General features: G+C 36.8%; 2 protein-coding genes across 3 annotated transcripts in view; one reads left to right on the top strand and one right to left on the bottom strand.

Moving 5' to 3' along the window:
* GPR182 (G protein-coupled receptor 182) overlaps positions 1-10,234 on the bottom strand; it is a 110,413-nt gene extending 100,179 nt beyond the window's left edge. Inside the window, exon 1 of one of the 2 annotated variants that reach the window (XM_063427301.1) lies at positions 10,200-10,234. The gene's annotated coding sequence lies outside the window, so the exon portion shown is untranslated. Of the gene's footprint in view, positions 1-8,879; positions 9,036-10,199 lie in introns of those variants that run through there. The other variant, XM_063427294.1, reaches the window with a different exon arrangement.
* LOC134568658 (retinol dehydrogenase 16-like) overlaps positions 1-13,476 on the top strand; it is a 61,553-nt gene that overhangs the window by 47,683 nt on the left and 394 nt on the right. The gene's annotated exons all lie outside the window — the stretch shown is intronic.

Here is a 13,476-nt window from a genome sequence, read left to right as displayed (position 1 = left end):
AGGTATACCAGAATCAATAACACAAGAAGATTTATATTCTTATCTGGACAGCTTCTTTTCAAATATTCTGTCTCGACAGACCCTGGGCCCTGAAACTTTTGAAAGATTTCATAGATTGTCTAGACCAAATGGAATTGATAAATCCTATCCAAGAGATGTTATGGTTTGCTTTTCGAGCTTCCGGATAAAAAATCTAATAATGCAGAAAGTAAGGAACGAGACCCTGGTCACCGATGAATGGAGACATTTAAAAAAAATTCAGGACTTATCTCAAAAGACAAGACAAGCAAGAAGAACTTTCTCAGAGGAAACGGCAATCCTCAGAAACATGGAGATACGATAGAAGTGGCTGTTTCCGATGGCAATTATGGTCTTTTTTTAAAGACCAAACATATATTTTTAGAGACAAAATGGCACTAAAAGAGAAATTGATAACTTTGAAGCTTACTCTAACCTCAAATTGAAGAACTGTTATTTTTTTTATTTTTTTTTTCTCTCCTTGTATTGGGTCAATATTTGATAAGGGGTTTCCGGCACGGTTTAGAAATGGAAATGTTTTAGAGTTGACACATATAGTTGACACATATATAAGAAAAAGAAAGGGAAGAACAAGGGATAGAGGGATAAACTTACCGTTAAAGTAATGAATAAGGTGGAAGAGTTAAAAGTTATAATTTGTTTACACAGATATACAACTAAATTTAGTTGCACTTAAAAGTGGAGAAATTAATGAATGAAAATGAGCATTATAATACGCACAAATTTAACAAATTTTGCAGTAGATGAGCATTAAAAATGCACAATTTCAAAAAAAGGAAGGAGAAAAGGGAAAAAAGAGAGAAAAAAAAGGGAAGAAATTTTAGTTTGTTCACAAGGGGAAAGAGGGTAAAGGGAAAAAGATAAGCAAATGAAAGATGGACTAAGGGGAGGGAAAGATAGGGGAAGAAGGGAAGAAAGGGAAAAGGCGAATATACTTAAACATATGTATATCACTTAAATTAATATGAATTATGTAGTCATGATATTAGGTAAATAATGGAAGTACTGACCTAGAGGAGAAAATAGGAATTTGTATGAGGTGAGAAAGCTAAACGAGAAAATTTTTGGATATAATAACATGATGATAGATGAAGTTGTTTTAGATAAACTTAGATAATTGTATAAAGATATAACTAGGGAGTAATCTGTAGATAGGTTCTGGGGTTAAAATTGTATATTTAAACTATAAAAAGAAAAAAGAAAAAAGAGAAGAAGAGAAGGAAAATAATAGTGTAATGTCTTTGAAAAGGAAAAGGGAAAGCGAAAGAAAAAAGGGGGGAAAAAAAGGAAAAAAGGCCCACTATCCTGGTTCAGGGTCCTGCGACGGCAGCAGGGTTAAATATGAAGACTTTATATAGAAGTTCTTCATATAATGGAATGAATGCTCAAGCAGATTGTTGGATGTGGAGCTTCTTCAGGAGGCTAGATATTATATGGCCGAATGGGGTGGATTTGTGTGTTGGTTGCTACCCGAGAGGAGGTTAGAGGGGAGGAAGGAGTGGGGGGAGTTGCGGCAAGATGTCACTTAATATATTATCTATTAACGCAAGGGGTTTAAACTCAGGACAGAAAAGAGGTTATCTGTACAAATTACTGATGGATAGTAAAACGTATATTGGTTTTGTTCAGGAAACACATTGGGTTAATTCTACATCTAAATTATGGAATTATAAAAAATTTCCAATGGTCCATAGATCTAATTTGATTGGAAAGAATAAGAAAAGAGGAGTAGCAATTTTCTTTTCAAGTAGCTTGAAGTATGAGTTGGTTTATAAGGAGGTTGATCTTGGTGGTAGGTTTCTCATAGTAATAGCCCAAATTAATGACATCTTGTATACTTTGGTAAATGTATATGCTCCAAATCAACTTCCACATAGATTTATGGAAAGCTTGTTGCAAAAGGTTGACCGCGTGTCATCTGGGAGTTTGATTATCGGCGGTGAATTTAACTGCATTATAGATAATAAAGTAGATAGGAACAGAATTAAGCCCGTAAATAAAGATGGTAATCAAAAAATAGGACCATCAATGATGCAGACCTTTTTAGCAAAAAACTGTCTGTATGACTGCTGGAGAACATTTAATCCAGAAGAGCGAGATTATACGTTCTATTCAAACGTTCATCAGTCATACACTAGAATTGATTATGTTTTGGTTAGGGCTGAAACTTTGGATCGAGTTAACAAAGTGATAATTGGACCTATAACATGGTCTGACCATGCACCAGTATGCTTAGTTATAAATAATAACGCCGAATATAAATGCAGAGATAGATGGAGATTAAATTAAACTTTATTAAAATCAGAAACTAATGTAGAAGAACTGTGTATCCAGGCTCGAGAATTTTTCGAAAGCAATGATACAGGGGATGTTTCTAACGCTATGTTGTGGTGTACTTTTAAATCATAAATGAGAGGATGTCTTATAAAATTGGGAGCTAACATAAAAAAAAAGAAGGGAAAAGAGCTGAATGAGCTTAACATCGATTTGGCAAAACAGGAACGTTTACATAAGATTACGTTAGATTATAAAATCCTGGAGGATATTAAGGAGATTAGAAAAAAAGTTCTAGTAAGAACTCAAGAGAAAATAAATAAAGCAATGTTAATATTAAAGCAGGGATGGTTAATATTAAAGCAGGGAAGGTTCATTCTCCCACATCTGGTGGGACTGTGAAGAGTTGAAACCTATGAAAATAACTTTATCGGACTTGGTAGATTTTATTTTGAAGGTTCAAACTGATATTACGGCTCAAATGTTCCTGTTTCATTTAGACATGCCAAAGGCCAATATAAAATTAAAAATCCTTATGATTCACATTTTTATGGCAATTAAAATAGTTATGGCTAGAAATTAGAGAAATATGGGTCCGTTAATCTGGCAAGATATTTGCATACAAGTGGATTATCAATGCAGGATGGAAGCAGGGATAGCAATAAACAAGATATCCAGAGAGAAATATGATGAGATCTGGGCCCCTTGGAATAGATATCTTAGTCTTAAAACTCAAACCCCCCCTCCCACCCCCTATTGATAACCACTCTTAGGTAGTAGCTCTATGTGGAACTGTAAGAAAGAGGATAATTTTCTCTTTTTTGCCTGTAGTTAATGTTTAACTGTATGATGTATGAAATATGGCTTTACTAAAAATATGTGTATGTATAATATTTAATTTACTGTAACACTTCAAACCTATTTCTGAAAGTGTGTATATGGATGACATTTTAAAGCGAAAAATAAAAATGGATATATATAAAAAAAAATAAAGAAAAAATAATAATAATATGGGGTCATATTGAGCCACATAGATTTTTTCTTTCAAGTCCTTGCTAGCAGCCACGTGATTAACCCTTGTACTGCCAAGGTTTTTTTTTTCTTAGTATTTGCCCGCTGGCTGCTAGCACTGCCAGTGTGCAAATAGTACTTCAAATGTTTTAGCACTTGTAAAAAGCAGATGAATGATAATTTGCGAATGTGCATCCTACTGAATTCATTTTAAAATCAGTACCGAATGCCAGACAGAGAATGCTTCCAACCGAATGACATAAATTCAGTCAAATCAATTGAATTTTGACTGGAATTGGCATTAGTAAATAAGAGAAAGGTCATTCCTATCAGAATTTGGCAATTTTCACCAAATTCTGTCCATTTTATAGTGAATAATCCTGTATGGAGGCACTGACCACCTTCCTGTGTAATATAAAACTTCCTTTCCCTTCCCATGTTTCCTTTGTTTTTCTTTTCTTTAATGCTACATGGCACATACATATTGCATTGAAAATATCTTCTTCTTTTGGTATTAGTTTAGATTATCTTTCCTGTATATACCTTAGTTTGCCTGCACATTTAGATTTTTTGTGTCTTATCAAATATAAATAAATATTGTAATATATATATATATATATATATTTAATGGCAAACAAGGAGTACCAGTTTCTGAACAATATATGCACAGACGGCAAAACAACACGAGCCAAGTGCGTGGCAGAGATAAGCTGTAACCAAGATAATGAAGTAAAACCAGTAACTAACAAATAATGATTGTGCGCATGTCTGGGCAGGGCTTACTCTACCTACTGTTCCTGTTTGTCAGACATGATTAAATGTTTGTTTTGTTTACCTATTGTATAGCATTGCAGAATATGTGGTCACTATTTTTATTTATCAAATATTTTACCAGGAAAGATACATTGAGATTTCTCTCATTTTCAAGTATGTCCTGGGTCCACAAAACATTGCATTGTTACAATATTACACAAATACAATATACAAACTATAAATATATATACACATACACATATATATAAATTTAATACATAACAGGTAATTAATAGATTCAACCATGACAGGTGCATTCCGTGCTGAGGTATATTGCCATAGATCTCTTAAAAGGTTTTAGATTGAATGAAGATTTGACTGTGGCCCTGAGGTTATTCCATAATTGCGGTGCTCTGTAGGAAAAGGAGGATCGAGCCACTTTATTTTTTGTATTGCAGTATGCTAAATATCATGCCAGTACTGGATTGGAGGTTATAGGTGATGGGAACAGCCGGGGAGAGCATTCTGCTCAGGTAGGGTGGGAGCTTCCCAGAAATGCTCTCTGGAACAATGAAAAGTGCGTTGGGATTCCAGGATTCCAGCGATTGCCAGTTTAACATGGCACAGTGGTGGGTAAAGTAATTACATTCTAGTACAAAGCGGCAGAATGAATTAAATAACGTTTTAAGTTCATTAAGGTGGGTTTGCAGTGCGGGTGCAATCAATGACCGGCATTAGCATTTGTTTCCTTACTGTAGGGCTTAGGCAGGAATTGTTTCTGTACAGGGCACCTAGTTTTGGGTAAAGTTTTGAAGAGATTTTTTCAGTGTAAAGGCCAAAGGATAGAAACATAGAAACATAGAATGTGACGGCAGATAAGAACCATTCGGCCCATCTAGTCTGTCCAATTTTCTAAATACTTTCATTAGTCTCTGGCCTTATCTTATAGTTAGGATAGCCTTATGCCTATCCCACGCATGCTTAAACTCCTTTACTGTGTTAACCTCTACCACTTCAGCTGTAAGGCTATTCCATGCATCCACTACACTCTCAGTAATGTAATACTTCCGGATATTATTTTTAAACCTTTGCTCTTCTAATTTAAGACTATGTCCTCTTGTTGTGGTCGTTTTTCTTCTTTTAAATATAGTCTCCTCAGATAGATTAGGGTCTAGCAACATACCTAGGTATTTGAAAGAGCAGACTGCTGTCAGTGTGTAAATGAATTTGTTCTGATACACAGCTGTTGATTTTGTTGTTTATGTAATTTAGGTATAGTTTCAAAGATCATTGTAACAGTTTTGTCAGTGTTTAGTAAGAGTTTGTTATCCGCTATCCACTTTTCTACCTCTGTGAATTGGTTTTGGAGCACAGCCTCAAGCTGCGGTAGATTGGGTTTACTAGCGTAGATTACAGTGTCGTCTGCATACATGTGTACTGTTGAGGATTTGCAGATGTTAGGCAGATCATTTATAAATAATGTGAATAGCAGGGGGGGCTGAGTATGGAGCCTTGGGGAACACCACATGTGAATGGAAGAGGGAGGGAAGCGCTATCAGAAATGGTCACATATTGCAATCAGTCTGAAACATATGATCGAAACCAGGTTAGCGGATGATCACCAATGCCTGAGATTTTAGGTTTTTGCAAAAGAATGCCATGGTCTACTGTGTCAAAGGCCTTGGTAAAATCAAAGAAAATAGCTCCAGTTAAGTCTCCTTGTTCCATGCCAATTTGGATGTCATTGCAAACTTTTAAGAGGGCAGTTGAAGTTGAGTGATTTGCCTGATTGATCAGGGGTCAGATAATTTGATTGTTGATAATATTCACATAGTTGCGTGTGGACGCATTTTTATAAGATTTTTGACAATACTGGGAGCACTGATAGGTTGTTGTTCACATTTTCACAGAAATAGTGGGCCTTTGCCATTATTATTAGTTTTTTTGCATGCATTTCGCCATTGTCTGTAGGTACAGTGATCGTTCATGGAGCCAGTACGCTTGAACTTTCACCACAGTGATTCTCTAAACTGGTACAGTTGAATGAGGTCAGCTGTAACCCAGGGCAGGTGTGTCCCTTTTATTCGCAGAGGGGCATGCAAATTCCAAACACGCAAGAGCTCGGACTAAAAAAAATGCAATTGCAGAGTCTAGATCTGGTATTAGACTAAATCTGTGCCATGGTATGTTCTTGAGATCGTTTAAAAAAGATTTAAGTAGATTACATTTTTTGAAAGACCTGGTGATTATATTCTTGGGAGGGGATTTCGTAGCCTTTATTTTGTGCACACAGTACACTAGACAGTGGTCACTGAAACTGTTAGGGAGAATGCCCGACTCCTGGATTCTGTCAGGACAACTGGAGAGAAACCAAACTAGCAAGGTATGGTTCTGGCATTTAATGTTAATGCGAGTAGGGGAGGAAATTAATTGTGTTAGCTGCAAAGTCTTAAACTGCCTACATGATCTATTATTTTTAGAGTTCAAAAGTGCAGTAAGTAACAAGAGGTAGAGAAATCACATTTAAAAGAGCTATGGCCAACTCTAGTGTGAAGAGTAGGCATGTGCATGGGGAAAATTTTCGGTTCAGTTCGACATTCCGGAATTCGGGATTTTCGCAATTCGGGACTTCGGGAATTCGGCACTTCAAGACTTCGGAACTTCGGCAATTCAGCACTTCGGAACTTCGGCACTTCGACACTTCGGAACTTCGGCACTTCGGAACTTCGGCACTTCGGAACTTCGGCACTTCGGAACTTTGGCAACTTCGGCACTTCGGAACTTCGGCAACTTCGGAACTTCGTCAACTTTGGCACTTCGGAACTTCGGAATTTTGGAACTTTGGAATTTCGGGACTTCTATTGCCGCCGCTTAGTAGATAACTCCCTAATTTCTACGGTATTAGGAAGTTATCTACCAAAAGGCTGAAAGACCTAAATTGGTCTTTCAGACAAATTTACTAATACTAAGTAAAAATGACTTAGTATTAAAAAATTTTGCCCCTACTCGCTATACCGCAAGTAGGGGCATGTCTAGTAAACAGTGAGCAGCCTGTGGCTGCTCACTGTTTTAAAAAAATAAAAAAATAAAATTAGGGTCCACCCTCCCGAGCCCCCACTGCTTTTAAACTAAAGGGGGGACCTATTGCCCCTCCCCTGGCCCCCACCCCTGAGCGGCGGGTGGGGGCCCTAAAGTAAAAGGATGGGGGGAACCTATTGTCCTCCCCTCGGCCCCCACTCCTGAGCGGTGGGTGGGGGCCCTAAATACTATTAAGGGGGGGACCTAATGTCCTCCCCCCTGGCCCCCACCCCTGAGCGGCGGGTGGAGGCCCTAAACTGGTATAAGGGGGGACCTAATGTCCTCCCCCTGGCCCCCACTCCTGAGCGGCGGGTGGGGGCCCTAAATTGGAATAAGGGGGGGACATAATGTCCTCCCCTGGCCCCCACCCCTGAGCGGTGGGTGGTTGGGGGCCCTAAATACTAATAAGGGGGACCTAATGTCCTCCCCCCTGGCCCCCACCCGTGAGCAGCGCATGGGGGCCCTAAATACTAAAAAGGGGGGGATCTAATGTCCTCCCCCCTGGCCCACACCCCTGAGCGGCGGGTGGGGGCCCTAAATTGGTATAAGGGGGGGACCTAATGTCCTCCCCCTGGCCCCCACTCCTGAGCGGCGGGTGGGGGCCCTAAATTGGAATAAGGGGGGGACCTAATGTTAGGGGTGGGGGCTGGGGGGAGGACATTAGGTCCCCCCCTTTTAGTATTTAGGGCCCCCACCCACCGCTCAGGGGTGGGGGCCAGGGGGGAGGACATTAGGTCGTCCCCCCTTATTTTACTGTAGGGCCCCCACCCACCGCTCAGGGGTGGGGGCCAGGGGGAGGACATTAGGTCCCCCCCTTATTAGTATTTAGGGCCCCCACCCACCGCTCAGGGGAGGGGGCCAAGGGGGAGGACATTAGGTCCCCCCTCTATTCTGATTTAGGGCCCCCACCCGCCGCTCAGGGGTGGGGGCCCAGGGGGAGGACAATAGACTGCTCACTGTTTAATAGACATGCCCCTACTCGCGGTATTGCGAGTAGTGGCATAATTTACTAATACTAAGTAATCTTTACTTAGTATTAGGAAATTTGGCTGAAAGACCAATTTAGGTCTTTCAGCCTTTTAGTAGATAGCTCCCTAATACCTTGGGAATTAGGGAGAGTTATCTACTTATTCATTCCTGTCATTACATTGACTGGCCAAGTAACTTACATTTTATATGAATGTATGTTACTTGATTGTTGTAAGTGTTGCAAATGCTTACAGGTGAATCCTGGCTATGTTTGTATACTTTTTATTTAAAATTGTATACAATGTAACATTCTTCTTCTTTCACTGGGTAAGTATATTCGTACTTAGGCAATACTGTGCTTCGGAATTTCGGCACTTTGACAGTTGGAACTTCGGCAACTTCGGAACTTCAGCACTTCAGCACTTCGGAACTTCGACACTTCGGAAATTTGGTAATTTCGGAACTTCGGGACCTCGGCAATTCGGCACTTTGGCAATTCGGCAATTCGGACATTCGGAAGTACCCGAATGTCCGAATTGCCCAAAATTCATCCGAATTCATATTCGGACCGAAACGAATTGCACATGTCTAGTGAAGAGCATGCAGCGGTATAATACCCGCTTATGGGATGTGGGAAGATGTGTCCGTCAGCACCGTCTGGTAATCCAAAGCTCCAAATGGAATATAAAAGGCAACAATAGTGCTCTCAATAGTGATAAAATAGAGTATAGAAGAGTGATAAGAGTAATACTCACAAGTGTAGAGCAGAAACACTGCTCTATTGATATAGCGTTGGTGTATGATCCCCACCTCGGATTTACTTGGAGTAACAGCACAGGGCAGGCTTACTGCTCGATGGTATCAGCTCTGGTGGTATAATCTCTACCTCGGATTTCTTTTGATTAGTAGTAAAAAGCCAAGTAGCAAAGGAAATATATTATCAAATATATTTTAAAATGGTAAATAAAATTTAAAGAAAATTGGCACAAACTAGGTCTATTTGTCCAAAATAATTCCTTTATTCAGTAGTAAAAGTAAATATAAAACATCCAAATACGCGTTTCGCTGATGTGGCTTTCTCAAATTAGGATAAAAACATACAACCATAATAACAATGCCTACTCCTCTCTTTGCTCTGCCATTTCTAAAACACGAATGACCCTGTATTACAATGCCATAAGGAATATCACTGTAAACAAGGAGCTAAACACCAATTAATATATGGATATCTATAGAGATTTTTAGATAAAATACTATGCTGAACAGTGATGACTGTACTATGTGACTAAAACTGTTTTTGAATGATAAAATCATTTGCATTAAAATAGATAAAATATTCATAGTTCTATTATAACCCTCAATACACACCTGGCACCTTCCCAGTGATAAGTAGTCAAACCATTTGCAAATTATTTGACAACTTACCTGTGGTCTGTTGGGCACTGGTCACCTCTAACCATGAAAGATCCTGCAAGGAGCTTTTGTTAGATCCTGTGAGCTAAATTATACAGTCCAGGGCACGCTAATTGAAAGCCAGCGAGCTGTCAAAACGTTAGCAAACCTTTTGATTACTTATGATTATAGATGGAGGGTACCAGAGCATACCAGGCACCACAATCACTACAGTGATCTGTATTAGTTATAGTACTTGTAGTGCTCCTTTAACACATTTAGTTTGGCGGACAAAATGTTGAATTCAAACAAAATAAAATCATCTAAAATCAACAACAGTTAAACAACATAATTAATTCACAGAATTAAAGTGAAATCAGAGTGACTTTCAAATTTCAGGGCAAATTAGTTAATTCGAAAAAATTCTCCAAGTCAGTTATCCTTCCATCAGTTATCCTTCCAGCTCAGCTATGTTGGGATAAAATTTTAAATTTACTTTGAATTCACATTAAATTCCATACAACTCTCATGTTAGTAAATAACACTTACAGTTTTTAGGAATGTGATGGTTTCACTATCATCACATTCCAGCATTCAATACTCCTACCCACATATTACTTATCTATCATATAAGAAAACGCAGACACACATAATTAAAGAAAGACAGAATTTCTACCTGTAACTCTGGATTCTTGGACGGATGAATTCACATGAACTGCAACATTGACTAAATGCCAGATGTACTTACACGTACAAACAGCAATAACACAATAGTGTGTTATTGAGATAAGAACCCTTCTTTCCTGGCATTCCTTATCTTAACGATTATAACACAAGGAAAATGCTAGTTACTACTGATGAAAAATGATAAAAATATACAGTTTCACGTGTGACTGAAACACACCATGCACACCGTTATACAGACCTACTGTTATTATAAAGTTATTTTAAACATAACATATATGAAGTCTCCTATCCTACTTATTACAAGGGAGTAGGAAATAGGTACAGATGAGTTTAGTTTAACATAAAGAATCATATTGTGTAAGGGACTCTACATTTGACTAGAGCTACATGTTTTCTTTTGTTTTGTTTTGTTGCTTATACAAACACCTCTACTATGCCAACTAGTAAATCACAACGTGCCAACACTTTGCCAGACTTTTTTTTGAAGACTCCAGCTAGCAAATCATGCCACTTGTGATATAACATGACATGATATATAATGGTCTTTTTGAACCAAATGAAAATGTATTACACCAGCTTTGTCTTGGGTATATATGTATGCTTCTTACATAGTATCTATCTATCTCTCTCTCTCTCTATCTATCTATCTATCTATCTATCTATCTATCTATCTATCTATCTATCTATCTATCTATCTATCATATGTAATACCCATACAGGGCCAGATTTCCCGTAGGCATTGTAGGCAGCTGCCTTCAGGTGCCCGTCTACTTGTAAAATGTTTGCTTTTCTTTTATACATATTTTGATAAACAAAGAGAAAAGACCACTTGCGGGTTCACTCCTGGTGTTATTGGGATCCTGGGGTACCTCACGCTTTAATTTTTTTTTTTTGTGAGATGATTAACTCTCTGTGTTATTATTACTCACAGACCTTAACCTGTATTTTTATTTTATTTTATTTTCTATTTATAGCTGCAAACAGCATAGAAATGTCACTGCAGGTGTTATTTACAAGCATACTACTGCTATCTTTCTAGTATTGTCAGCTCTTATGCTAGGAAAATAAATCTTCGCTCTGAGCTTGTGAGCTCAGTTATGCTCAGAAGCCAGCTTGCAATATTGAATGTTAACAGATCTTTAATTTGACTTCTGAGCATTGCTAATTTCTAGAGCAGCGTGGCCATTTACGTTGCTTAGTGAACTGATGTGTTAATTTTGCTACATGGTAATTTTGTTTTTATTTATGAACAGAGAGATATATACTTTATGACTCTCGTATACCATGGTCATTTTATATGGTTTTATTTATGAATGGAGAGATACTTTATGACTCTCGTATACCATGGTAATTTTATATGGTTTTATTTATGAACAGAGAGATATATACTTTATGACTCTCGTATACCATGGTAATTTTATATGGTTTTATTTATGAACAGAGAGATATATACTTTATGTATCTCGTATACCATGGTAATTTTATATGGTTTTATTTATAAACGGAGAGATATATACTTTATGACTCTCGTATACCATGGTAATTTTATATGGTTTTATTTATGAACAGAGAGATATATACTTTATGACTCTCGTATACCATGGTAAATTTATATGGTTTTATTTATAAACGAAGAGATATAAACGTTATGACTCTCGTATACCATGGTAATTTTATATGGTTTTATTTATAAATGGAGAAAATATATACTTTATGACTCTCGTATACCATGGTAATTTTATATGGTTTTATTTATAAACGGAGAGATATATACTTTATGACTCTCGTATACCATGGTAATTGTATATGGTTTTATTTATGAACAGAGAGATATATACTTTATGACTCTCGTATACCATGGTAAATTTATATGGTTTTATTTATAAACGAAGAGATATAAACGTTATGACTCTCGTATACCATGGTAATTTTATATGGTTTTATTTATAAATGGAGAAAATATATACTTTATGACTCTCGTATACCATGGTAAATTTATATGGTTTTATTTATAAACGAAGAGATATAAACGTTATGACTCTCGTATACCATGGTAATTTTATATGGTTTTATTTATAAATGGAGAAAATATATACTTTATGACTCTCGTATACCATGGTAAATTTATATGGTTTTATTTATAAACGAAGAGATATAAACGTTATGACTCTCGTATACCATGGTAATTTTATATGGTTTTATTTATAAATGGAGAAAATATATACTTTATGACTCTCGTATACCATGGTAAATTTATATGGTTTTATTTATGAACAGAGAGATATATACTTTATGACTCTCGTATACCATGGTAAATTTATATGGTTTTATTTATAAACGAAGAGATATAAACGTTATGACTCTCGTATACCATGGTAATTTTATATGGTTTTATTTATAAATGGAGAAAATATATACTTTATGACTCTCGTATACCATGGTAAATTTATATGGTTTTATTTATGAACAGAGAGATATATACTTTATGACTCTCGTATACCATGGTAATTTTATATGGTTTTATTTATAAACGGAGAGATATATACTTTATGACTCTCGTATACCATGGTAATTTTATATGGTTTTATTTATGAACAGAGAGATATATACTTTATGACTCTCGTATACCATGGTAATTTTATATGGTTTTATTTATGAACGGAGAGATATATACTTTATGACTCTCGTATACAATGGTAATTTTATATGGTTTTATTTATGAACGGAAAGATATATACTTTATGACTCTCGTATACCATGGTCATTTTATATGGTTTTATTTATGAACGGAGATATATATACTTTATGACTTTTGTGCACCAACCAAATCATAAAGCAAACCAAAAAAACTGTAATTTTTGGGAGATTAGGGACACCTCAGAATTCTGTGAAAACAGGTGTCTGATATGTGTACCCAGCCCCATAAACATATTATAATTGGGCTATAGTGGTGGCGATTTGTCAGTTTTTATTGCTCTTACATCTCTTCACTATCTTGGGACAGTCTTACACATACAAGCTTTGTCACTGGGTACATCTTGTTTACCCATATTTTATAATAATTTTGCTTATCAGACATAAAATGCTTCTGTAGATCACTATCTTGGGACAGTCTTACACATACAAGCTTTGTCACTGGGTACATCTTGTTTACCCATATTTTATAATAATTTTGCTTATCAGACATAAAATGCTTCGGTAAGGTTTCCAGTAAAAAACGGAACGACCTATATTTTTACTCACCTTTCACTGGGATGCATTGTTTATTTTTTT

The sequence above is a fragment of the Pelobates fuscus genome, chromosome 1, assembly GCF_036172605.1.
Source record: "Pelobates fuscus isolate aPelFus1 chromosome 1, aPelFus1.pri, whole genome shotgun sequence".
NCBI classification, from domain to species: Eukaryota; Metazoa; Chordata; class Amphibia; order Anura; family Pelobatidae; genus Pelobates; species Pelobates fuscus.
Note: the sequence above shows the minus strand (reverse complement) of the source record. Positions and strands in the feature narration are given on the sequence as shown.